The sequence below is a fragment of the Pipra filicauda genome, unplaced genomic scaffold, assembly GCF_003945595.2.
Source record: "Pipra filicauda isolate LSUMZ 115617 unplaced genomic scaffold, ASM394559v2 scaffold169_size1572857_pilon, whole genome shotgun sequence".
Lineage (NCBI taxonomy): Eukaryota > Metazoa > Chordata > Aves > Passeriformes > Pipridae > Pipra > Pipra filicauda.
The window spans coordinates 886,910-913,311 of NW_024104206.1; the positions used below are offsets into that span (position 1 = coordinate 886,910).

Consider the following 26,402-nt stretch of genomic DNA (forward strand, 5'->3'; position numbering starts at 1 on the left):
TGAAACCAAAGGCACTGGAGGTATTTGCACAAACACGTGAGTTCTTGGAGCTAAGCTGTTTCTTGGTTTTCTTCGTTAGTTTATGTTTTAAACCATTATAAAGTATGTTTTAGTGATCAAACATGGAATACGAGGTAAGAATCCACAAGCACAAGAACCACTTTACACAGCCCATCAGAGCATGAAACTCATTTTGACAGGCCAGACATGATCTAGCCAGCTCCATGATTACAGCAGGACAAGGACTGTGTTGAAGACCAATGGATACACCGAGGTTTCCAAGGTAAGCCTTTCTCAAAGACAGTAACATGCTTAAGGTGACAAGAAGGTAGTTATGTCTAGTTACATCTGTAGATAGTTCTAACATAAATATGTTAAAGCAAAGACAGTATTCTATTGCTTTTTTACTAAAATATAGGAACTTTTTCGTATGAAAACTAACAATGACGGTTTTCTTTCACACATGATCAAGCAAAAAGAAGAAATGTATATGACAGCTTTCCTAATCCAGAGTACAAGGGGTTATCATAGACAACAGCAAAGAAAAGTCATGCTGAAACTATGAAAAAATACCTTGGTGGTGTCCTTTTAAACTCATAACTTATGGAAAATCAGCATTCACAAGCATAAATTTGTTTCTGTATAATTCACTGCCCAGTGACATTTGATTCCTTCCTAACAAACCTGTATTTAAGAGGAAAGTCATAAAATTGAAACAATGACAATGACTGAGTAATTCATGGCTTGGTGCTCTATTAGCAATTAATAAATTCACCTAGCAATATCCAGAACCCAGTCATCTGCCACTTTTTATTTATTTCATTTCATTTTCCATATCTTGCATATCCTCTGGGGCAATCATGCATAGTGCCTTTACCTTGCTTTCAGGACAATAGTAATTCCTCACTGTACTTCAGTGTTTCAGGCATCATCTTTACTGCATTATTAAATGCACATGAAATAAATACGTCTCATAATGTAGTGCAGAGTGTAGTACTTAACAAAGGTTCCTCAACTGTTTCACAAATAGCTATCAGGTTTCTGATGCTTAATGTGTTCATTTATATTTCATCATGTCGGATGGAATTTGATTTTCTTGGGAGTACTTTGGCCTTAAAAAAGCTCCAAAAGAAGTTCATCAAACCCAAAGGGGAGCTTCTGAATCATATTCATGGCAAGGAGATACACAATAAATGGATCCTGACAACTTCTATCTCTTTTGCCACTTAATGAGCAACCATCTGAGCCAGTAAGAGCCCTGGTGGAAGGCAAAAATATTCCAAAATAAAGAGACTCTCGATGAGGTCACTTTATCATTTGGACCTTTCCTGCCTTCAGAGCAAATCAAACACCCAACTGATCCAAACTGAAAGCAAGACAGAAGAGAAAATGCAGGTACTAAGTCACTTAGGACTTTGCAAGTTGCAGAAAACACACAATACTCTAGCATTTCCTGCATTACGCATTTCTTATTATGATTTATTGTTAAATTCATGTAAGTCTTCAGCAATCAAGGCATTGTCCCAGTAAGAACCATGCATCCACAGCAGTGGCAGCCATAATGTCGTAATGTCCTTCCTCCTTACCTCCCCAGGGGTTCTAAGGGCCGAAAGATACTTCAGCCAGGTTGCTTTCCTAGCATTTAAGGAAAACAAGCAAGATTCTGCTCCTAAGCCACCCCTCCTTCTGTGTCTGTTCCTGTGAGAGAAGGAGCAGTAGTTCTGGACCCAAAGATGAAATAATCCACACAATCTCTATTCCCTCCTAACTCTCTGCAGTCTACACTAATGCATCTGATCTTACAGTTATTGTTTGTTTCCTTTCCACGTATGTCTTAACATTGACAGAAATCATGATGGTGCACAGAAGAGAACTCTAATAGTGAGTACATAGGCTCTGGAACAGTAAAAGCTCAATATTCAAGTAGAAATAAAGACTAATCAAATAAAACAACCAATTCTGGCAACTGGCTGTACCCTAGTATCCACAGGAATGTCCTCACAGAAGGAGCTCGCAATTCCCCGCTCATACATCAATGTCACTTCCACAAAAGCAGACTAGTTTATCTATGCTGCCAAGTAGAGAATCCCCCACTTGGGTGTTGCAATCTGCCCGACTGTTTTAGGACATTTATGCAACATTACTGACAGTAGCACAATTCCCAAACGCTCCAGAGGGGCATTTTCAAGGAGTCGAGGATGGTGTTTTGTTGCAGTATGATTTCACTCAGAAAGTAAAAATCTGCCCCATGGCACACTGCTGTAACTCACAAAAAGTAATTCCAGTCATTAATTGACTGTGCACACAGGTGGCAGATTTCAGTTTAATACCAATGCCCTTCCTATAACAATCCATTGGCTTCCTCCAATTCACTCTCCAGGACTGGCATCACTCAACAGCGTTGCTACTGAGATAAAGTGGGAAGGTAGGAGCCACCTTGTATTTGAGGTGATTATCCCAATTCACACACTTAGCCTTTCTTGAGAAATCTACAAAAGCTTCAATCCTTTGATGAAGCTTCCTTGAAAAAGAGATCAATAATTTGCTATGCTGCAAAATTTAATTCAATTCCTGTTGATAACAAGAAGATACAGGAGGATAATATTTGATTTTTGTCTGCCACACTTTGTGGGGTTTTTTTATTTAAATCTTCCTACTGGTACTATTTTATTTCACTTTTTCTCCAGCCTCTGCAGCATGATTTCTGGCAATATCTCTCAAGGCAGGCACATACATCTGACATTTTTAATAGGGCAACTGAGAGAAAAGTTTCACTAATTCCATTCAGTACTAAATCACAAATCTCCTTTTTGCCTCCTTTCTTTCTTACCTTCATTGGAAACCCAGGAAATGAAGTTTTATGCAAATATTTTCATCCACATTGTTTTCTAAAAAGTTACCTTAAACATTATGAGGCACCACTTTAATAAGAAGTATTACCTCAAGTACTTCTCCATTATTTTTCCTGGTAACACATAAAAGGGGGAAATCCATAATTTTAATCAAAGTGAAATCAGTCTCAACCTGGAATTTGCAAAAAGGTGTCTTTTTCAGTGCCTTCAGCTTACTTAAACTCATTGAAATTGCTAGAGTTACAATACATAACTGGTAATGGTATCACTGGATCTGGTAATGGTACAAAACATTACCACTGAACTACAACTTCCAGGCTTGTACTTTTGAATTCTGACATATTGCAATTGAAGGGGCATCAGCAGAAGGTTGACACCAGCTCAACAGTAACCTCAGGAAACTGCAGGCAAATTCAGAAGTTTGAGGGTTGTTTGTTGGGTTTTTTTATATCTCCTCTTTCTACCTCTCGCTTCAGATTTCACATTAGTCTTTCAGTGCTGAAATGTTCATTCTTCTGGTTCAGTTTCTGCTGAAACAATTACTTTATAACTAGTCCTTCACAATAATTTTTCATGATACTCCTCTGCAGGAGGAGGATAACTTTTAATGTCAGTGTGAATATGACTATATATCTGTAGCACTCAATTTATAGCACACATGTGGAAAATCTTGTAAACTGCCCTTCTCTTGATAGACTGTGCAGTAAACTGTACAGTATTTTAATTAATTTCTTAATTACAAACCTAAAGTGTGGTAGTTGAAATCTCACATGCATGCACAGCCGAGATTGTTGCTTTAGCCTGACTAACACAAGGCAGATCAAGGCAGAAATGCTCAAAATATGGAAAACCAGCTGGAAAGACAGATACTGGCTCCTGCCTGCTTTTACTCACTTCCTATTTTTTTTCCTTCTCTGATAATTACCAGATTACTTTTTCCAAGCCTTATGTTTTAACCTTCTAGAAATCTCAGAAGCCTGAAATACTGCAACAGAGGAATTAGTATAAAACCAGGGACATTCAGCTGACTGACTTAGCAGTTGTGTTTCACGCTAAAAGCCTAATCATTTGTGTTTTTGCTGTCACTGATTGATCCAAGTAACTGCTGTCACAGGGCAGATGCATGTGAAGACACCCAGGTGCTGTGAGCACCAAGTCATGCAGAAATTCCCATTTCTGTAATGTCACCACAGAGTAAATACAAATTTCTCTCAGATTTTACTCATTCAAGTTTGAGCTCTCATTGCTGATCTTTACTCTTGAAACCTTGCACATTCTTGACTTAAAAACCTAAGCCATCTTATAGTGACAAGACTACTCATAAGAACGGCACAGAAGACCAGTCTGTTGCTTCAGGCCAAGTGTCTATCTCATTTTATTTCCAACAGTGGCCAGATGTGTTGGCCCTTCACAAGAATACATGGCCTTTCCTTCCTTCCTCTGGGAGTTTTTAACAGTTGCAGTTCAAAACATTTCCTGAACTTGATGGAGTTGGTTTAATTATTAAATCCCAATGGATCTCCTAAGTTCTCATCCAATTCTCTCCTGAAAGGTAAGGTATAAAGTATGATTTGGAAGATATTCTTTCAAAATACTTAAGAGTTCTTCCCTGATCTCTCATGTGCCTAACAGCTTGGACCTTGGCAAATCTCAACCAAAGTATTTTAGGAGGACAAGAGCAGTGCTTATGCCGGACGTAAGAGCATTCGTGTGGGTCACTATGCCAACAGTGGCTCCAAGTGCTGCATTTGCACCTTTCCCAGGTTGTTAGCTGGGATGTTAGCTAAGCATGGGACCAGCATGGAGCTAAACAAAGTTCCATGCCCTCTGCAGCAAAGAGAACTGATGGAGCCTGAAGAGCACAGGCAGATCTTCTCATGTTGCAAAGCTGGATTTTAGTATGTAATAATTAGACATGCCAACCACTGTAATACTGAGGGGACTGTGGGAACAGGTCCTAGGTGCAAAGAGCCACTCCTGCTACTGCTTTTAAGAGTACAGAGGTAGGACTAGGTAATCAGCCTAGTCACTGTGGACTGCACTGTTCACGCCCTGCCGGCCTCTGTGTTACCTGCCACTCTCTCCTTGCTGCTGGTCTTGCTAGTCTTCATCCACTTTACTTTTCTCAACCACATTTAAATCATGCACCATACCCTTCTATGGAAGGCCCACTACCTAAGTGGTAGTAGACAAGATCTGTGACTAGCTTAATACTTCATTTTCAGATGGCTAAAACTAGGCAAGAGTCTGCCACTCCCTTCTACTTCATTAAAGCCCTTAAACCTTTTTATTTTGCTCTTATGTAAAATACATGGTATGCCTGCTTTTAACAACTTCCAACCAAAACAAAAGCAGAAGGCACCAAGATTTTGCAGAGGGGCTCTGTACTAGCTAAGGAAGAATCAGATTCCTGCACAGCCATACACCTGAGAGATGACACCAGGCTGGGGCTGTTCCACTCCAGACCCACACAGCACACTCCAGGGCTCGCCCCCAACACAGCGCTGCAGCAGCAGATAGCAGGGATGTGCAGGTGGCTTACACAGCACAACCACACCTATTTTGCTGCACTCAGAATATTCTCAATCCTACCTTTAGAGCAGGAGCTTTCTGTGTGGCTCTATCAACAGAAGGTTATTGCCCACACCAAGCAGAGTTTTGTTGGTTTTCCTTTTAAATATACTTACTAGCCAGAGTGCCTCTCTAACACTGCCTCGCATTTGATGCTAAGTGTAGTGCTGCTGATTGGTACTATAGTTGTATATGCCAGACATGTTAGAATTTTTTAAAAAAATTTTAAGAAGCTGTAATAATGGTGCAGTCTCCTGAGAATACATTTATTTCTGCAGTATAAAATAAAATTAAATTCTTCAATCTCAAAAACTATTAAAAGGTTGTATTTAAAATGCATGAAGCATTAAAAAGACATCAAAATTAAAATAATCTCATAAATCTCTTCATTTAAAAGACTTATTAGAATACAGATAGAGGCAGAAAACAGCTGCCCTGCAGACTACAGCAGTAAATTATGACTATTTTAACTTTTTTTCATTTTCATCATTGAAATTTTCCTCACAGAATTACTGCAGTAGTATAAAAAGACCAACTGCCCCTATATTTAACATGTGAATAGTAAATTATTTTTCAGTGGACTTCACAACAGATAAGCTGTATACTCTTTCAAATGTCAGCAGACTATGGGATTGGTTCCAGACAAAGGAGGTGTGGAATATTTTCAGAAATCACTACGGCATGCAAAACTATAGAATTAATCAGCAATTCATTTTCTTCAACACAACAGCAGCGGGACACTGCAGCCATTGTGACTCCAGCACTCCAAACTCCTCCCGCACCCTCTTGGTCATTAATTTTTAACAGGATCCTGAAGTTAGATATATTTAAACATTAGCAGGCTGACTTGTGAAGTTCTAAGCATGTAACAGCTCCAGGAAGTTTGCTTATTTAGGATGCTACACATCATGTTAAGGGCCTCCACTCAGTCAAGAGTTAGGCTCCTCTTAAAAGCAAAGAGCCTTCCTCTCATTGAGCAGTACTGAGAATGGTGCAAGAAGATTTGAGGGCAAAAGGAGAAGACACACAAGACAGCAAAAGAGATGTTCATTTCATTATCAATCAGTAATATTCAACTTTTTAAAAATGACAGGCAAACTAAATTTTTCAGCATGTGCCCTCACTCCTCAGACCATCATTTGTCAGTCTTGATGATACCAGAGCATTCCCTGAAGTACAACTAAACATTAACGCTGATTGCTCCTCAAAGTAGCTCAATCCAGGGAGAAGGCAAAGAAAAACCCGAGGGAAGAAGAGTTCACACTATTTATCCCCCATCTCATCAGTTCTCCAGTAGTATGATCTTGGAACAGCCAGGCTGTTGATATAGCAGATTACAGAAGGAAATGCTAAGGATGCACAAACCTAGGGAAATGAACAACAGCAACAACAAAGCTAGCAAGGGGGAAGGGAGGGGAAGAAGTTAAATCAAGAGGATAAAGAGTGCTCCCACATAGCAATTTGCTGGTTTTGCTTCACTGCAAATTATATCATATGATATTATAAGCCACTTTTCCTGACAGCAATGTGCATTACTGTGCACTGTAACTTCCTTCCTGCTTACAAGAGATAAGATTAGTAAATGTTTGCTTTATTAACAACAAGTTGAAATGCTATTAAACCAACTTAATTGATGGTACAGTTACACGGAGTCTGCTTTTTGTTTATATTTTTCAAAACTTACACCTGCAACAGAAGTTGACTTCTGTCCAAAAAAAGAAAAAAAAAACAAAAAAAACCACGAACAAAACAAACCAACATAAAACCAACCAACCAAACCAATCAAAAAAAATTATTGGTTTTCTAATTCCATGCACTTTCTTCCAACACCAGCACCTGTTTGGATTGTGCAAAGCTCCTGAGCTATAACTCCAACAAGGATAACGGAAGTGTCGAAGGATAAAAACTCCACATATTATATTCACCTCTCTCACTGCTAGATTACCGTTATGTTTGGTCAGTGAGTTTCATCTTTTGGGCTGCAAATAAAGCAAGTAGTCAACCAGAAGGCACAGTTTAAACCCAGTGGGTCAGTGCATCATCAATAAAAAGCCATTTCTGCCCTTCTTTTACTTTAACCTAAGGTTAGCTTCCTCATGAGTGGCTCTGGATGCTTCTGTAACCTTCTCTGCAAAATGCTTATGCAGAAGAACACTGTGTGTTGTACAGCTGCTTCAGGAAACTGCTGATAATGGCAAGCTTAAACGTACATCGCTAAGAACACACCAACTCTCTACTGGAAACCCAGTGACGAGGAACTCTCTATGGGGAACAGAAAAACTCTTAATTTAACTGCCAATATAAACTGTAAAGGATGATGGTGCTGCTCATCTGACAGGGTTCTTGTTCCAGTTTGTTGGTTCCCTCATCCTATGCCTGAACCAAACTAATCATTGTTATTTACAGCAAATAACACACAATTTAAAAGTTAATCTGTTCTTTTAAAAGCTGCAAAGCAAGTCAATTATAAGTGTAATTTCCACTTAACATAAATATACCAGATAAATTGCAAGCCAGATCTTATTTAGTTATTAGTACCTTGACAAGCAACAGTATTATACCCTTAATTTATTATGTCTTCAATTGATCAGTCTCTTACCTGACTGTTATAAGAACATAACGATGTTGTCTAGATTGTCATGTGCCCAAATGAAATTTGGACTTTTCTTAATAAAATCTATCCAAACCTATTTTTTATTTACAGATAATGATCATATGCAGGCTAATACAGCCTGCAGAAAGACAGTAATTATGCTTCCTTACAGAATTTTTTCTTTTAACAACTTTGACATAATAAATTTTGATGTCTGCTGGAACCATATCAAAATTGTAAGCATATGACTGCAGGCTCTATTATGTTAGTCAACATGATGGGGGGGAGCTGACTGGTTCATAAGAAATTTATTTTGATTACACGATATTATTTTACATTTCAATCACATGGTGACCTGCCTGGTACAGTGTCAGAGTGAAAGATGAGTTTGTATTCGGGGCTTCAAATGTTAGGAGAAAAAAAAAATCACAGCAGTATTTCTTATGACTTATGAGATGAAGCAGCAGAAATCCCTTGATGTAGCAAATTGTAAGTTTGAAGGATTTACACAGCTAGATCCTCTGTAAACCCAGGGTAGCCTCATTCACATCAACAAAAAATACTGCCGAAGAATCTGATGCTCTGTCATCTCATACACTACCAAGCTTCTGCAGAAACTAAACTTCAGCGTTAGCAAAATGCCTCCATCCTTCTTTGTTATGAAGGAGAAAGCCAGAACTGAATACCGATGCCCAATCCTTAGCATACACTAAAAATGAAATATGCTTTTCTTGTGGGCCCATGAAACCACCTTTTCATTCACTTGTATACTCAGTTCAGGTGAATGGGAAACCCATTAGAGTTGGAAACCATCATGGTGGTGAGGGCAGAGAGAGAGAATTCCTTGGCATAAAGAATTACTTTTCAACTGTACTATAATGTATACGCACACAAAAAAAAATTCTCTCTCTATATACACACACATACACAGCTAAACACACTCACACTTATACACACACTTTTATAAAGATCCAGTGATGTGCAATTTGTAAGACGGAAGAAGGATGGCAATCCCCAATGTCAGGCTTCTGCTGCAGAAAGACAGAAGCTGTCTGCAAAAGGGAACGTGAAGGTGTTTGCTAACATTACACATCCTTTTTGTAAGGCGCAACTGTGCAAACAATTTAAGGTCTGCACACTGTTAAACCCTTATCCCTGAAGATGCTGTGAGAATTCCAATTAATTTTAGATTTCATTTAGTAACTTGAATACATTAGGTAAGCAATCATCACGACATCCTGCAGAGTGCCTCACACAGCTCCGTATCATATAAAGTGAAGGCTCACCCTTAGATACAAGGTGCAAGAAACACTCGAGGTAAACCAATCTTTAGCTGCGAATTAGCGGGGTCTGGAGATGCACACCTAGATTTGAAGGCTGCACTCAAGCTCTCGGAGAAAATCAGAGAAATGGGACAGAACAGACCTGTGCTCCCACTCCAGCCCCACTTTCCCTCCCACTGACTGTGTTTGTTGTGATGGGGGATCACTAAGGCTGCTGGGAGCAGTGCCTGCACACAGTGCTCCTACATGAAGGCAGCAAGTACAGCCACCAATGGTCTCTGTGAGGCACCTGTGACCACCCCTTCAGAGAGAATCCACAGAACGGGTCATTCAGAAGGCAGTACATGTCAGCTATAATCTTCAGGGACTGTGCAGAGGTACGTATTTTCTAGCATATTCTTCTCTTCAAAGGGGTTCTCAACTGCACTGCTTGAAACCCCGGCACACAAAACCAGCATTTCACATAATATACCACAGCCACGTACCACCCAGCCCAGCTGTTGTTAGCATGATTTTTTTACCTCTACTTTTCTGTCGAAGGGGATCTTATACTGCCTGTTGGCTTGACTTTTCTAATTTTTCTATTTTTAGAATTAATCATACTAGGAAAAACACACTAGAGGGCAAGTCTGGGAAGACAGGAAGACCCCAGATGGTGTTAGTTGTCATAGATTGACTACAGTGCCATGACAACTCACAGCAGCTGAGCTGAGGGCCTGCTCCATTCCATTTCATCATGTTGAATATTATGTTACATTTTAATGCATATTTACTAGACTCACATTTGTCCCCCAGCTTCTGCAGTGAGTTTTGATTTAGCTTAATGCATCTGTGAGACTGAAATTCCTGGTTATCCAAACTCCTAATTATCTGCTGGTTTAGGACACTCTCTTGAGACCCTCAGATAACCACATTTTCCCTGTATAACACAGCAGTCCTATAACCACATTATAATGCAGTTTTGTCTCACCTATAAAGGTCAGGGCCATAATACAATTTAGCAGTGAGGGTAAAATATGATTTACTTCCATCCACAGGCAAGACCAAATCATGTTATAACACTGAGGGTAGGGGAAAAACTATCAGGTTACAGCACAATCCTCCAAAGTCATTTTGCCTGTTACAACCATAAACTCTGCGTTAGCACCTGATAGCAGAGGGAGCACAGTACTTAAGCAGACTACCTCAGTTGCCAGGAAAAATATAACTCTGTACCCTGTTAAGGGAATTCATAATTTCTACCGCTGATAGTGCACAGACTGACCAAGACCTCTATAAGCCCCATCTACTGAAATCAATGAAGCCAGAAGAGGCATCGAGGTCACTAATTAATTGTTTGTGTATGACAGTTCATGATCTCATAACTACCAACATAAATATTCATCTCGATCCTGGCCACTCCAACCCAAACCACTGAGACTTCCTACAGAGCATGTGCTGGAAGACCACAGTGGACCTTCCTGGAGCATTCAGCACTTAGGCTTTTAACTGGTAGAAGGTCCCGCTGGGCCATGGCCAGATAAGCTTAGGCTCCAGATGCCTTCACTCTGTCTAAGGATGAGACTTTCAACACAAAGAATAGACATCAGTTCCCATGCAGCCTCTCTGCTCTGTCATGCCAAGCAATTCCCAGTTGTGGCCAGGGTCTATTCACACCTACCACTCCTCTTCAAAGACTTTTCAAAGAAATACGGCAGCAAATTCTGAAATTCGTCTAATGTACTGAATGGTCTTCTGACTGCTTTGCCACAGATACAAGCCACGATCTTACCTTCACGGTCACTATGTTAGGCCACATTCTTGCTGTTATACTTGTTTTTTTAAAAACTATTTAGCTCTGCAGTCAACCTGGCGTGTCAGCTCAGCTGCCTACACAAAGGCATCCCCTATCAGAGAGCATCCCCACAAAGCTAGATCCAACACACTATATCTGGGATGCCTGCACCTTTCTGGGCTAGCAAGCAGAGGCTGTCCTAGCAGGTATCAAATGGCATTAGCCACCTCAAGTCAGGCAACTGAATGATGCCTTGGTGATTTCTTCAAATATTTAGCAGTACAGTTTTAGAATTCTACAAGTCACACTAGAAATTTTAACAGAAGAGGAGACAAACTACATCAATACTTTTAAATGGTACTCCATGCACCTGGGAACAAGGCTGAAGCAAAGACAAATAGATAAATTAAACAGAATTTCAACCTTAGATTTCAAAATGGGAGGAAAATTTCTTTCTCCACCCTAAGACTTCACTACAATATTTCCCTCAACCTTTGAAAAAATGGCTTATATACAGATTCTAAAATACCCAGTACTTAGTTATGGTTAATTATAAAAGTGAATTAAAAATATCAGCCCAAAACCCAAAAACTTGCTCTTGCAGTTGAACCTCAAAGATATGTTTGAATTAGAAGAACACAAGCACGTGGGGAACAGTCCAACTAGGTAGGCAACCACTTGCAGTTCAGGAGACTGCAAGTCTATTCTGCTCTAAGTTTGTAACCCCAAGCAAGTCATTTAACTTATCTGTGCCTCAGTTTCCTCATCAGTAAATCACAATACCCACTCAGATTTGCACAGCACGCTACACAATGGCTGGCTACACCACACTTTCAAACCCATCCTGCAAGATCTGCCCAGGCCACAGGGATCTACAATAAGTAGATGTGAACAGGGCTGCTTGGGCTCCTCAAGGTGTGCAAAACAGCTCTTAATTTTCAGTGTTCTAAAAACCTTGTTTGTTCTCTAACAACACTTCTTTGTAGCTGCTTAGTATTTATTCTGAACTACATAAAACAACAAAGAGTCAGAAAGATCTTAACAAAATTCACTTAAGATGTAATTCTAACAAAGTTCTTCCTACATGCAAAAAAGTAACTGACAGTGAATGTTTGGTAACTTTGACATGAAAAAAAAGGGGAGAGATAAAATGCTTTTATGCAAATTTGATTTCCCTATAATAATCTAGAGTTATTCTGCTAGAAGGAATTATCTCCGCAGGCTGGCAGCTGCAGTAGGCAGTGAATTAAAAATGGCTCTGTATATGGGAAAATCTGTTCTATAATCAGTGCTATTCTTAGAGAGGACATCAATCTCACAAGCTCCCACGATGCTCTCTTCGTGTGAATGACATACCACTATGATGTAGAAACTCCCATTACATCACTGGCATTGATTTCCTGAGCACAAGGAATACGCCACTAACATGCAGGGAAATTATACAGGAGTGACTGCACGATTTTGTATTTTCCATTTAAAAATCTGCAGCAGTAAGTGACCCTATAAAAAAAATTGAACAATGATTCATGCAACTGGACTTGAACTGCACATTCTCACTGCAAGGCTTCAGTTTCTGCTTGCTGTTTTTATACAATAAGCTCTGTTCCCAGGTCACAAAACATCAAGATAGCAGACATTGCCTGAGTTTTCCTTGAACATTAAAAAGGCAGATGCCAGAAGAAGGCATTTTATGAAGTAAGCGACTGCTGCAGTCCTGCACATAAAATGTCACTAATGATGCAGCTGTGTGACAAAAAAAACCCAAAAACCAAACAAAAAAACACAAACAAAAAACCAAAACCAAAAACCCAAACCACCAAACAAACCCACAACATGCATCTATGCCACGTAGATTATATTTCAGCCTTAACTTGAGTTCTGGATGTAAGACCCAGTCTCACTGTCAAATCAAAGGGAGTTATACTGTAAATAAATAACACCTCCTATGCACAAAGCGATTCCCACCTATATCTGATTCTAGTGTTTCCTCAGTAATCTTTGTCCTCATGCTTCACACGTACAGTATTCCTTCTTCTGCTATGTCACATGCACTGTAAACCATCTCAGCTTGAGTGATAGATTTGAAAATTAAACAACCTAGGGGGCTCACTGTTTTTAAAAATCATTTTATATATCATTTTAAAATAAGTTTAGGTAACCTGACATGAATGCTAAGCCACAGGATCTATTAATTCAAGTTTTACTCTCCTATATTACAGTTTTCCCGACAAACTGACTTACAGAAATGTATAAACTGCATTGAAAAAAACCAAACACAAAATATATTGAAAAAATGCCATAACTTCTGCACTTCATGGGAGTTCTTCAGATAGTCATATCTTTGGCACTTGTGTGAGGCACAACAGTTTCCAAAACAGATGGTGCCTTTTCTTAAAAGATGAAATTTCCTCAAAGATTGAAGTGAGACAGCACACCTTAACCAGACAAATAAAATTTTCTGTTGCTCATCAGCACTAAAAACGTCTTTAAAAACTATGCTCCACCTTTTCTTACATCATCAAACTGTGTTTGCATCATCTAAACACATCACTTTACAGCTGAATTGATGTCCTGAGTTATTCCACTGCTTTCATCTGGGGGTTTGTCATTATGACAACCTGAGTTCTCTGCCACTAAAGGCTCATGTCCCTCCACCTCTAACTCTCGGATGCCACAAAGAGGTGGAGTTTCCTGTTGCGAAGGGATAACACTGAACGCATTGCACTTCTCTGGGAACTCCAAGCCTGACAACTCTGTGGGTTTAATCTAAAAAACAGCTGCATCCATTTTGCTCATTTCTCTCCGTGGATAAACTGCAAATTGCATTTGAAAATAAAATAAGTTATTTCTAACCTTTCAGCTGGCAGCCAATATCTTGGTAAAAAAGGATGTAATTTATGACACTGATGATGTGTGGCTGCTTTCCAGAGACTGTAAACCAGTTTTCAGCCTGCTTTAATGCTCATTTAACAATCAAAGAGTTTCACTATTTAAATAAATGTTAAATAAAAAGCAAGTGTTTGAGTGAAGTTGGTCCCTCGATTGCTATCTCACAGCTCAGTAGTTCCTAGCCACTCTTGCAACATGTAAGTATCAGCAGTATTTTATTCCCCATGCTTGGAACACAACACTCCTCTTTCTTTCCTTCTGACCCATAGCTCTCTGAATGGGGAAAAACCCCTTTATGCAAGAGAGGAAGTGCCACGTGTCACAGCTAAACTCAGGTCAGTCAGGAAACAGGGAGTAGGACTTGCCCACGTGGAAGACATGAGAGATTCTGAAGCCAGAATTTGCTGATTCCTAAAAAATCCATTACATGTTCGAGGAATCCACACAGATATTCCTTTCTACTTTTTCAAAGTCCAGCCATAAATGAAAAGAAAAGCTTTTACAGGATCAATGCTCCTTTAACAACCCTACCCTGACTTACACTACTTAAAATACCTGCAACAAAACTTGTCTATTACAGAAACAGGGCAGAAAATTTTAACAGCTCTGACCCTATTAAGCTGAAGTCTGCTCTTCACCAGGCTTGGAAGTTGGGGCCCAAAACTGAGATCCAAGGCATACATTCTTTGCTTCTAATATTGCCCCTAACCTACAGTTGTCTAGAGGGATGAGAGAAAGAATCAGGTCATTAAACTGTAACATCTTGCAAAAGGATATACATGATGCCCTTTCCAGATAAAGCATGACTGTGCAACAGTGGCAGCTTATCTGAGGCTTCCAAGTTATGGGCACCGTAAGCATTTCACCTGTGACTGGTCCGGAGCTCTGTGCTGCTGCACGGGCCACTGAGCAACCAACACCCCTGGCTGTGGAGGGAAATAAGGTTGGGCAAGACTGATGAGGCCAATTTTGCTGGTTCCACTGATAGGCATCTTATGGATCCTGATCAGCCATGTGCAGATTTTAGTAGTGCAGCCCACAGAATGGGCATCCCCTGATCATGCAGGACAGCAGCCGGCCTTACCAGTGGAACAGCAACATGGGTGGCCACACCACAATCACCTTTGAGTTTAAATCTCATAGAATAGAATCATAGAATCATAGAATCGATTGGGTTGGAAAAGACCTCCGAGATCATCGAGTCCAACCCTTGGTCCAAATCCAGTCCATTTACTAGATCATGGCACTCAGTGCCACGTCCAATCTGCATTTAAAAATCTCCAGGGATGGTGAATCCACCACCTCTCTGGGCAGCCCATTCCAATGCCTGATTACTCTCTCTGTAAAGAATTTTCTCCTGATATCCAACTTAAATACTACATCCATACTACAGAATTTGTTTCTCTACACATCCTCTGAGAGGAGGCCTAACTAATTTCCAGCTTGTCTTATTACAGTATTTAGTTTTCACATTGAATCCATTCTTCCTCTAACAGTGTCAGCGGCATGCAGGACAGGCCAATCCAACGCCTAGTGGACCAAAATTCAGTGGTTGATGGATAGTCTCCATATATACAATTTGTAACATAGTAGTACCTTAGAGGCTTAACTTAAAGCGGGTGTGTTGAGCTGATTTAATTGGATACAACATGATACTTTCATTTCTAAATCTGTCTGTGGTGAAAGCAACCCCTCCTTTAGTTTGCAAAGGGATCCCCTTAGTAATCCATTAGCTGTCAAATGGAGACCTGCTGAGCTGCCTACCCTGCACTTTTAATTAACTAACTTGAATCCTTTACTACTTGAAGATGCAGCTCTACACACGACTAACATGACTCTACCACAATCCTGTGACTATCCAGTCCTGTCTGTGATGTTAATGATGAAATGCCTTTTGCTCCTCTGAGCTCTGAAAAGCTGACCCAGCTAAGAGAATTCAATTAGTTGGACCTTTTAGGTCATCACCAGAACTGCTTGCTAAACAAACTCAGTTACCTCTATGCAAGCCCAAAATGGGTTGAATGGATCTGTTTGCTCGACCACTTTAATAACTGGGATAAAATGTTAAAAAGAATAAGCCCAAGTTTCATTTGCCAAATTCAAAAATAAAAAATATTCTTGTAATTTAAGTAGCTGTTGTACACTAGTCACTGGGACAACAAATAAGAAACTTGACTCTCTTTATAGAGTATTACTTTTCTGAGGACAAACATCACAAATATGATTGAAATTTTAGCCACATTAGACAAATCATTTTCAGTCTTCTATCCTACCAGAATACTACCTGAGACTTCCACTCAGAGGCACAGGAAAGGTAAAAAGGTCACACACCAGCACACCACCTAAGATTATCAGGAGGTAAAGGAGTAAGACTGATATAAAGCCTTAGATCTCATGTAATAGACAGTCTGCAAAAATTGACCTATTAATTCCTGCACAAAGCCCATACCTTCTAAGCTACTTGCTATGAGTATCTTTTAGAAAAACATTCTGACTTGATTTAAAGATGTCAGCTGACACAAGAGTTGCTATATGATGACGTAATTAGAATTGACAATAAACTGATATGTAAAGATACAGCACAAGTAGTTACAGTTTTCTAACTTCAGCTACTGGATGTTAAGAGCTATATTTTTATTTCCAGACAGAAGAACTCCCTCCTAGCAGAAATCCTCTCCTGATGGAAGGAAGGACAGACCTAGAGAAAATACCTTCTAAATATACAGATGGAGAGACATCCACAAAAACACAGGGTTTTCGAAGTTACTGAAGCTATTCTTAAGTTCTTAATTTAACATATGCAGCACTAATGGTCAACTTCTGCACTCACTTTTGTCACTGGTACTTCCCAAATAAATTCTGGTCTAAATGCAGGCATAAAAGCATATTGCACGGGTTGGCCCTTTACTGCTTACTTTGGGCAAGTGTATGCTGAAGAGACAAACTACAGCATACACTGTAGCAGCAACCTTCGCCTATGAAGTTCTAGTAAAGTTCTCATTCAGTTCTTTGTTTCAAAATAAAGGCATTCCTTTGTTGATAAATAAAATGGAGATGAGTAACCTGTTTTCTTTCCTGAGTGTTAAGATTTTGGTGGTTCAAAAATAGCAGACCACAGTTGGCTTACACCAATCCAGCTAAAAATGGCTTGATGGTGCCACTCTCTCAACTATATGCTCAATGTTTAAATGACATAAGAAAGTGCTTAGTAATCCAGCTGCTGTTTGTCTCAAAGTTCATGACTGTATGATCTGAAGCGGCACTATACAAACTAAATTTACAAACCTTTGCCACCTACAGCTACTTTACACTCACAGCCCAAAAAATGCACAGGCGGCCGTTCCACCGTGGAAGAACAGTGACATCTAGTGCCCGGTGCCTCCGCGGGCTCCGCTCGCCAGCCGCGAGGGGACACAGCACACCTGGGCACCAAGTGCCTCTCCTCCAGCACACCACCATGGCCCCAAGCCACTTCTGCTTGTGACATCCTGTGTGCCTCGGTTCGGCGTGAAAGACAGAGAAAGGAGATGTTATCTAGATGCAAACATCTGCAGGAATCAGGAGCGGCACAGGAAAGGCAGCCTGATGCAAAAACAGGTCTTGGAACTCTGCAATTTACAGGCATCCATCTTTCAACAGTGTAGGGGTATCTGGACAAAATATCTTTAAAAACACAACGGTTACAAAGGAACCTTGGTATTTTATATTTGTATGAAGTGCTCAATCTATATTTCTTGTTGGAAATGTCACCAACTTTTGTGACTGAATTACACCCTTGGACTTTATGGAAGACTGCAGATTGCACCATTGTGTGTACGCTCAGCTCTACAAAATTACAAGACGACAATAATTTGCTGAAAAGTAGAAATCCTTTACATTAAAATAGAGTCTTTCAACAAAATAAAATACCTTGGAATAGGATCTGTACCATACATAATTATGCTATATTAAAAAAAGGTTAAGATATGATATGCAGTCTTTTTAATTAAAGTTTAACATACATTAACATTTCTAGATGAAAACTTGCCATTCTGAGAACAGTTTTAAATTCTGCTTTGATTATTTTTTTCCAGAGCACTGAAGCTATCACATAACTGAATAAAAAGGACTAACAATGTCAGATTCTTTGGTAATTAATTTTGTGTCCTATTGCAGACATATGAAATTCTATCAGCATTATCTTGACAGGCATGTCAACTCTTCTGAAAAATTCTTATCCATTATTTTATAAACTTTATTGCAATTTTGCATTTTTATTAGATATGCAAGCTGTACAATACAAGTTGTACTCTATGAAATTAAACTACTGTAAAGTTAGTTATTAGCACCAGGAAATAACAGCATAACCAGTATAAAAGGAGCATAAACCTCAAGATAATTGGGTCAGATTTTGCACAGTATCTTTATTGCATCAGATCTATAGCACTCTATTGCACAATTGCTACCTTCTTTGCAGCTTTGCAATTCATATTATATGAATTACAAGTGTCTGAGAGAGGTATCATAACTTCTATAATATTGCCAAAAAAAAATTGAAAACCGCAAGAAGTAAGAAAAAGAATAAAACCCTCTTATCGTTTATAAATGATTAAGTAGGCATTCCTGCTATCCTAATACATGGTACTAGGTATTACAGCAATCTAATCAAAATTGGTCAGCAAGACTGAAGTATATCTTTAGCTTTATCATTACGGTAATGAGAAAATATAATAACTCCTGAAAACCTTGATCTGTTTCTATATACTGCATTTTTTCCCCTTAAAATTGAACAATGTTTCCCCCTCTTTTGTCTCACTAATAACAGCAGAAACATCTCTTCCTTTTTGTTTCTTTGTTCTCTACATCAACAAAGATACTAGCAATTAGCAGAGAAGAGAAAGCAAGTGAAATCTACAGCTGCCAAACTAAAAGCCTATAGATGCACCAACTGATAAAGCTGAGTCAGAATTCATCAAGAAAGCGAACATTATTTCTCCTACTAACCTCATATGTGAGAAAATAGTATTTGACAAGTAATCTGAATGACAAACTGATTTCTGTTCTCAGGTACAACATTGTGGATGAGGGAAAAATCTAGTCAAATACCTTTGAATGCTTCTCCTAGCATGCTCTCCACGGCATTTTTCCCCATGAAACAACAAAGCACCTAAGCATATGCTTTAGCTTTAGAGGTTTAAGCAGTTAGATGATTTCATTACAGCCATCCCATTTTTAAACCTGTGTTAAATGGCCTTGCCAGAGGATTCCAAAAGAAGAAACAGACTGAGAGAAGAAAAGACCCTGGACAATAAATAACACAAGAAATACCTGGATGTCTCTGGGATTCTTAAGCGGTACCAACGCTATTTCTGTCCAAGCAAATTAAAAGGAAGCAGGGGCTGTATGTGACAAAAGTGATGCTAGAAAAACAGATGGTTTGCACTGCCAGCAGGCAAAGACTACTTTACCCACTGAAGCTACTCTCAAGCCAGAAAAGTACATCTGAAAATAAAAATCAAGACACACTGTCAGTTTTAGCATCTAACCCCATCTCAGTATGTCACAAGCACGAGGGAGATTTGCCATAAAAACATAATTTGAGTATCATCTCTCATCATTCAATACGATTTTTCAACTCTTTCAAAATTGCATTGAAAAATCTATATAATGTGTGCTTAGATTAATGAACTGTTTGAATCTGGATCAATACGCACTCAAAGATTTGAACTGTTGACACCTGCTGAATACAGCTGTAAGAATGCTTCATTCAGCTTATAGCCAATCAGTACTTTGTAACTACAGGGGTTCCACTTAATAAACAAGCAATCTAATATATGACCTCTGTAGATTAATTTCCTGAGAGCAAGTAAATAATCTGGATCCAAAATTTCCATGATTATACATATAATTACAGTATCACTTACCAATTAACACATTGATTTAAACCTTCTTGGGATTATGTACTTAAGTATAAAATAGGTGATTCAACCATCACTCAAATACTAAGCGTCTCTTTAAGATGGCAAAATCATGAGCCACAGAGCACTATGCATCTAATTTCTCTTGTAGAAGAAAAATATGTTATGGTAATACAGATTATGAGATATGTATCATAATTATGTGTACAATGGCTAGCTGGGGCTATTATGAAATAGCTGGACCTACCGATAAACATCATAAAATTGCTCTTCTTTTGTAGTAGGAGCAAAGCCTTTTATATGCTGTAGTTCATCTTAGTCTCCCACTGTCCTTTACTTAATAATAAAGCTGAGTATGTGTTTGGAGTTCGGTTTTTTATTTCACACACACTCAGAGCAACCTGGCCATAGTTATCAATTGTCTAGCAGATATATAAACAAACAGGATGATTTACTGTTAATCTAGGATAGTTTATCGCTACACTTTCAACAAGGGCAATAATTAACGCAGATTTACATTCTACAGGAGTTCTTAACAAAATTGCCTGTTATAAACATTAATATAGCTTTCTATACGGTAGCACTGCAGTACACGAAGACAAATGAAAACCAACTACACAACTCTTGTAGATCTTATTAAGTTAAAATATTAATTCGGGGTGGCAAGTGAAAGCAAGGATGAATATCCAAGAGACTATGCTTGTAAGGTATATTTCCTGTCACATTTTTTTTCTAATATTAAGACCTTTTTATCCACTGTTCAGTTGAGTATCTGTCATTTCACGTGTATACCTTGAGGGGGAAAAGAATTCACATCTGGAAGCAAATCATTATGTTCTTCCATTTTTTCCTTATCTCTTTCTTGTGAGTAATCCTTTCACACAGAAAATCAGAATATATAATAAACAGCCTCATTTCAACACATGATATTGCTTGAGGTTTCAAAACTGTACAACAGAGATAAGTAACTTCCAGAAATAAATTTTGAAAATCTGATAAAATTAAATGTACAACATTTAGGAAAAAAGAGTAATAGAACTACAAAAATTAAATAGTAGGCTTAAAATGCTTTACTTTTATATAGATCTTTTGAGACTGTGCACATTTCGTATTATAGAACGGTTTGGGTTGGGAGGGACCTTGTAGATCACCTAGTTCTAAACCTCCTGCCATGGGCAGGGGCACCTTCCACTAGACTAGGTTGCTCAAAGCCCCATCCAGTCTGGCCTTAAACACTTCCTCAGATGGGGCATCCACACCTTCTCTAGGCAATCTGTTCCAGAGACTCAGCATCTTCACCGTAAAGAATTTCTTCCTTAGATCTAATCTAAACCTACTCTCTTGCAGTTTGAAGCCCTTACCCCTGTCCTATCACTACATGCCCTTGTAAAAAGTCCCTCTATGGATTTCTTGTAGCACCTCTTTAGGCACTTTTAGGCACTTTTCTCCAAGCTGAACAACCCCAGCTATATGATATGACTATCACTGAGAATCACAAATACCTGACTGCTAAAAAGAGAAAATAAAAAAATTAGTTTAACTCTCTTAAGATACTTCCAAAAAGTGCATCAGTAGTAAAAGCTGTGGAATAATGTAGAATTTCTATTATCCTTGAACTTTTTTGCAACACACACATAAATAATGCAGTAGGTATATGTGCACTCTCCTAAAACATACATGTATGCAACAAAGCCATAAAACTGTCCACTGTGTCAACCACTGTAATCCAGCTTTGAAGGGACTCGGGATGTTGTCAGCAGATATTCAGTAAAACAGGAAAGCAAAACCAGTAAAGAAATAATTCATAGTAGGAATAATATATAGTTTCCTCGGGCATTAACTACCAAATAATGACCAGTAGGGACTTTAAACTATACATTATAGCTTAGGTATGGTATGACGCTCACAGCAGTTCCATAGCTAGTAAGTAAGTGATGTAATCTTGCCATAAACACTCATACTGTTACAAAGCTAGTTTGCACGCATGGATTTCTCCCCCTCTCCTGTGTTATCCCACCAGGCAGCTTTATAATGATCTAAAAAATATATGCCTTGAATAGTCATGCTGCACTGGAAAAGTCCAATATGCTGACTCAATTTTTAGACAACATATGTACAGATGTTGACATGATCACCTCGCATATCCCTTCAAGAGAGACAATAGCCCCTTATATTGTACACACTCTTTAACATATTTCACCATGTACTATTCTGAAAATTCCTCACTACTGCTTCCCCCAACTCTACTACTATCTGTAACTGCAACCACTCAGAAAGGGCACTGTATCTCAGTAAGAATCCGATCCACTTCTGGCAAAAAATGTGAGAAGCTGAATCTTTCCACTGATTGTGAAGGTTAACAGGGCAACACTGCAGTGCCTGGAAAGGCCTTAATTAGATGAACTCTGACAATGAATGAATCTTCTGGCTGCTACTGTAGGAGTCAAAAAGTGTTAAAAGAAACAAACAAACCAAAAATCCCACCACACTAATTTGGACACCGGCCTGAAATCCAAGAGATTCAGATTTAACTCCTAGCTCTACCAGCCTTAGTTCTACGTCTACAACACCGCACCACCCTCTGCAGAGACAAACAGGCTAATTCTAAACTGTAAAATCCTATATATCCACCTGGTGCAATCACTACATTGATGTAATTAAACTGTCTCCATAAGGGAGCACCAGCTCAGACATGTCAGCACACATTTCACTGTGCCATGCGGACATACCCAACTCAGGACATTAATCTATTTTGTCCACACCAATAAAACAGCCACATCGTAAATACACATGCACTGGTGCTTGGGAGGGTCACAGCTAACATGATTTTAAAATACCTATGTAAGCTCTGTAGCAGAAAATTTGAGTGAAGGCAGAGTAAATGCAAATTCCTAGAAAAACAGATTGTTCAGAGCACAGATTCACAGGATCTGTAAGCACAGCGTGGACTTAAGCAGCAAAGCCCAGTGTTGACAACTTAAAATTTAGGATATCAATATGCAACTTATTGAAAACACACAATTCAGAACATTTCTCAAACTTCCCAACTTTTCAACCCCCCATAATGGTTAGCAAAGGAAAAGAAAAGGTTCAGTTCTTTTCTTTACCTTTAGGCACAAGTTTCACCAAAAAAATAATTATTTATTCTGATAGCTGTCCACCTTAGCCACCCCGCTGAAAGTTTCTAAAAAACAATGACTTCCCTAAAATTAAAGTTCTGGTGCTCACAATACAGCTGTGCCTCAACAGAAGTGCTAAGATTTGGGGAAAGGGACTCAGCTAGGTATCTGCACATTCGGACCAATTTAAAAAAAAGTCTGAATTAGTCACACCCATAAGACCTTTAGTTCTTTTGATACAAATTTGAGGATAGCGGATCAGCCACAAAAGAGACAAATCTTTCGCAATCATCACAACAGACTTCAAGAAAGTAGGGGCAAGTGTTAACCATGCAGTCAGAATCTCTTAACCCCAAGCAAGATGACGGCATAAGACACAAGACAGAGGAGACTCCCCACCAACTGCAGCAGGTGCCCTCCATCTCCAGGCATCCCATCTGAACAACATCTTTGATGATAAGGAAGAAAAGACGTTCACTGAGAAGCAACATACATCTCACATTTTTGTTTACGCTTCTAAGACTGTTCTTATTATGACCATTTTGCATTTTCTCGAATGAAGGATACCTTCGACACCTTTAGGATCTCAAACTGACAACAGTACAGTTTTGAGTCTGCTAAACCAATACAGACATTGTAAAGAGACAGCACTCTTTTCACTTTGAAGTCTAAAACACTACGTTGAGGAGCAGAGGCTGAGCATTAAAGCAGCAAGGAAGAAGAATCCTTCATATTATTGAAGTTGTAATTTATAACTTCACTCTTCAGACAACAGATGCTCTTGTCACCAGGTGCCAAGCAGCATTACCTTGACTGCTCCCATCCTGTCCACAGCATGTAACATTCCAGGAGCAGCCCAGTCCTGAAATCAGTGACTGCCTCCTCACTGCTAGGCTCCAACAAGAAGGGTAATACTCCCCTCTAGGGCTTCTGTACATGCTGAGGAAAGCAGGAAATACCTAGTGTGAGTATAAACTGAGATTCAAATGATGTTCAGGTGGTTCTTCAGACAGTTAATGTCTCAAGGCAACAGGGATAAATGACTGGTCAAAAATTTTTTTTAAATGAAAACTTAAAATAAGGAAGACTACCAGACAGAATCTTAGCATGGTTTAGTTTGGAAGGAACCTTAAAGTCTGCCATGAACAAGGACATCTTCCACTAGAACAAGACAGCTCCAGGCCCATCTATCCGGGGCTTGAACACTTCCAGGGACAGGGCATCCACAACTTCTCTGGGCAACTTGTTCCAGTGCCTCACCACTCTCATAATGAAGAATTTCCACAACACTGTGCAATAGTTACTGAGTGATTCATCCTCCAGTAACTCTCCTTGCTTTACCTACAAATCCTCATTTTCCTGTTCTGGATTATTCCCATGACTTGAGTCTCTAAGGAACAACCAATTTCCCATTTAATTTTCTGAAACAAGACACCAAGTTTCAGTATGTCCTGGTATGATTTGGGATGTAACACCGCCCTCTGTAAACAGGAAGCAATTTCACCAGCCAAGGTGATACGCCTCTTCAAAAGCTGAGCAAGGCAGTGTGATACTTCAGATGCAGCCAGAGTAGGAGACAAGTTATCAAAAAGATGAGTTGTATAAAATAAGGAAGCTAAAAAGAAGAATGATTTCAGTAGCAAAGCACATTCTTATGCTTAAAATGGAGCAGACAGCCAATTTGTTCCCTAAAAAAACCTACATTAATCTTTTTTGTATATTTGCAAGAAACATGCTCACTCCCACAGCCTTCTTCACAATTATCTTACATTCTCTTATTAAATAAACTACAGTTATCATCTAAATCTGAGCACACGGCTAACTCCTCAGATGACCCAATTTCTACTGCTGATATTCAAGAAGGTGTTAATTCTTTTCGTTTGGCAAAGACCCAGTTCCCAAACAGCTTACTACTGATTTTTATAACACCTCTATTGACAAAACGACACAGAGGCAAGTTAGCTTACATAATGACTCCTCAGCCCACCTAGTTAGCCACCTATCCTCAGCACAGCCTTGATGCACAGCATGGACAGTCACATGCCAATACACTGGAACGCCAGAAATGTTGAGTACATCTCCACTCCAAATGTTACAGTAGTCTCATGGCATTGCTTCTAATTGCAGGTATCGAAATAATTAAAACAGCTTCCTATATATAATATGTAAAATAATAAAAAATATGATTTAATGAGAAAGCTCATCAGAACCTCAGTCTCTTGGAATGGGTTTGCATTTTATTTTTTATTAAAAGTCTGGCAATAACCTAAATATTAGTCATCTCCCAGTGGGGAGAGACAGGAATTAATTGCTGCTCTGCTACCATGGAACGCATTTTCATAGGACTAGTTTTCACTGCACAGTAGTTTCTCATCAAAAAATCCTCCTGCACGCCAGTCATTGCTACTGGTATCTGCTGTTCCATCCACAGGGGACAGACAGCTCAAAGGACTACTGAGGTCTTTGAGTTCCAGGTCAGTAGTTCAACAAACAGGGCCAGGTAGCAAAAAATCACCTTTAAGTAGATCCGATCTATCTTTCAATCCTTGTTTGCTTGGGGTTTTTTGTTTTGGTTGTTTGTTTGGGTTTTTTGTTGTTGTTGTTGTTTGGGTTTGTTGGCTTGTGTTTCTTTTTTAATATCATTAGCATTTAGGAGAGAATGGAGGGAGATACCTCCTGTCTTTTGAAACAGAACAAGACTGAATAAAGTGATTCCCCTAAAACAACTTCAAAACAACATGGAGAAACCACGGTACCACTTCCCCAGCAGATACTGAATGGATGCAGACTTCCTAAGTAATCCCGTGTAGCTCTTATAGGTGTGGAATTATGGGAGGAAGGAAAAAATATATATCTAGAGGATGACATACCATCATCTCCTGTATCAGATTCAGAAGGTTCTATGCTTTTTGTGCCCTCTAGTATAGAGCTTTCTTGGTAATGCACTCTTATGGACAAAATCCTCTCAGATACACAGAAGCTAGGGAAGTGTAAACTAAAGTAACCGTTGCTTCAGCCAGGAGGCTGAACAACTAGAAAACGGTTTAGTGCTGAAATTTTGGACTTGGCATTCAAATACCAAGTCAAAAACTAAAACATTTTAAAATAAGCATCTGAAATTAATGGAGAGTTCCTGTTGTCAATGCCCCAATATTTGGTGTGTTTCTTAAAGCCAGAGTTTTGTAACAAAAAAGTACAGAATCCAGTTTCACAATTAGTTTTTCATTAATCTTAGTTTTTAATTGCCATTGAAATCGCAGTTTTTGAATGCCCCTTACTGCCAACAATCTAATGACCTCTCTTCTTGCAGAAAGACCGAAACAGGTTTTGTAGAAGGACACGTGCTCTTCATACACTAGAGATCTCTGAAGAAACAGTTGCACGTGCAGGCACAAGTGATCATTGTAAAAAAGTCTTCTTGAAT

General features: G+C 39.1%; 1 protein-coding gene and 1 long non-coding RNA gene across 2 annotated transcripts in view; both read right to left on the reverse strand.

Annotated features, from left to right (window-relative positions):
- PPARGC1A (PPARG coactivator 1 alpha) overlaps positions 1-26,402 on the reverse strand; it is a 368,606-nt gene that overhangs the window by 311,856 nt on the left and 30,348 nt on the right. The gene's annotated exons all lie outside the window — the stretch shown is intronic.
- The window catches only part of LOC120322916, a 58,462-nt gene that overhangs the window by 25,422 nt on the left and 6,638 nt on the right, over positions 1-26,402 (reverse strand). The window lies entirely within an intron of this gene.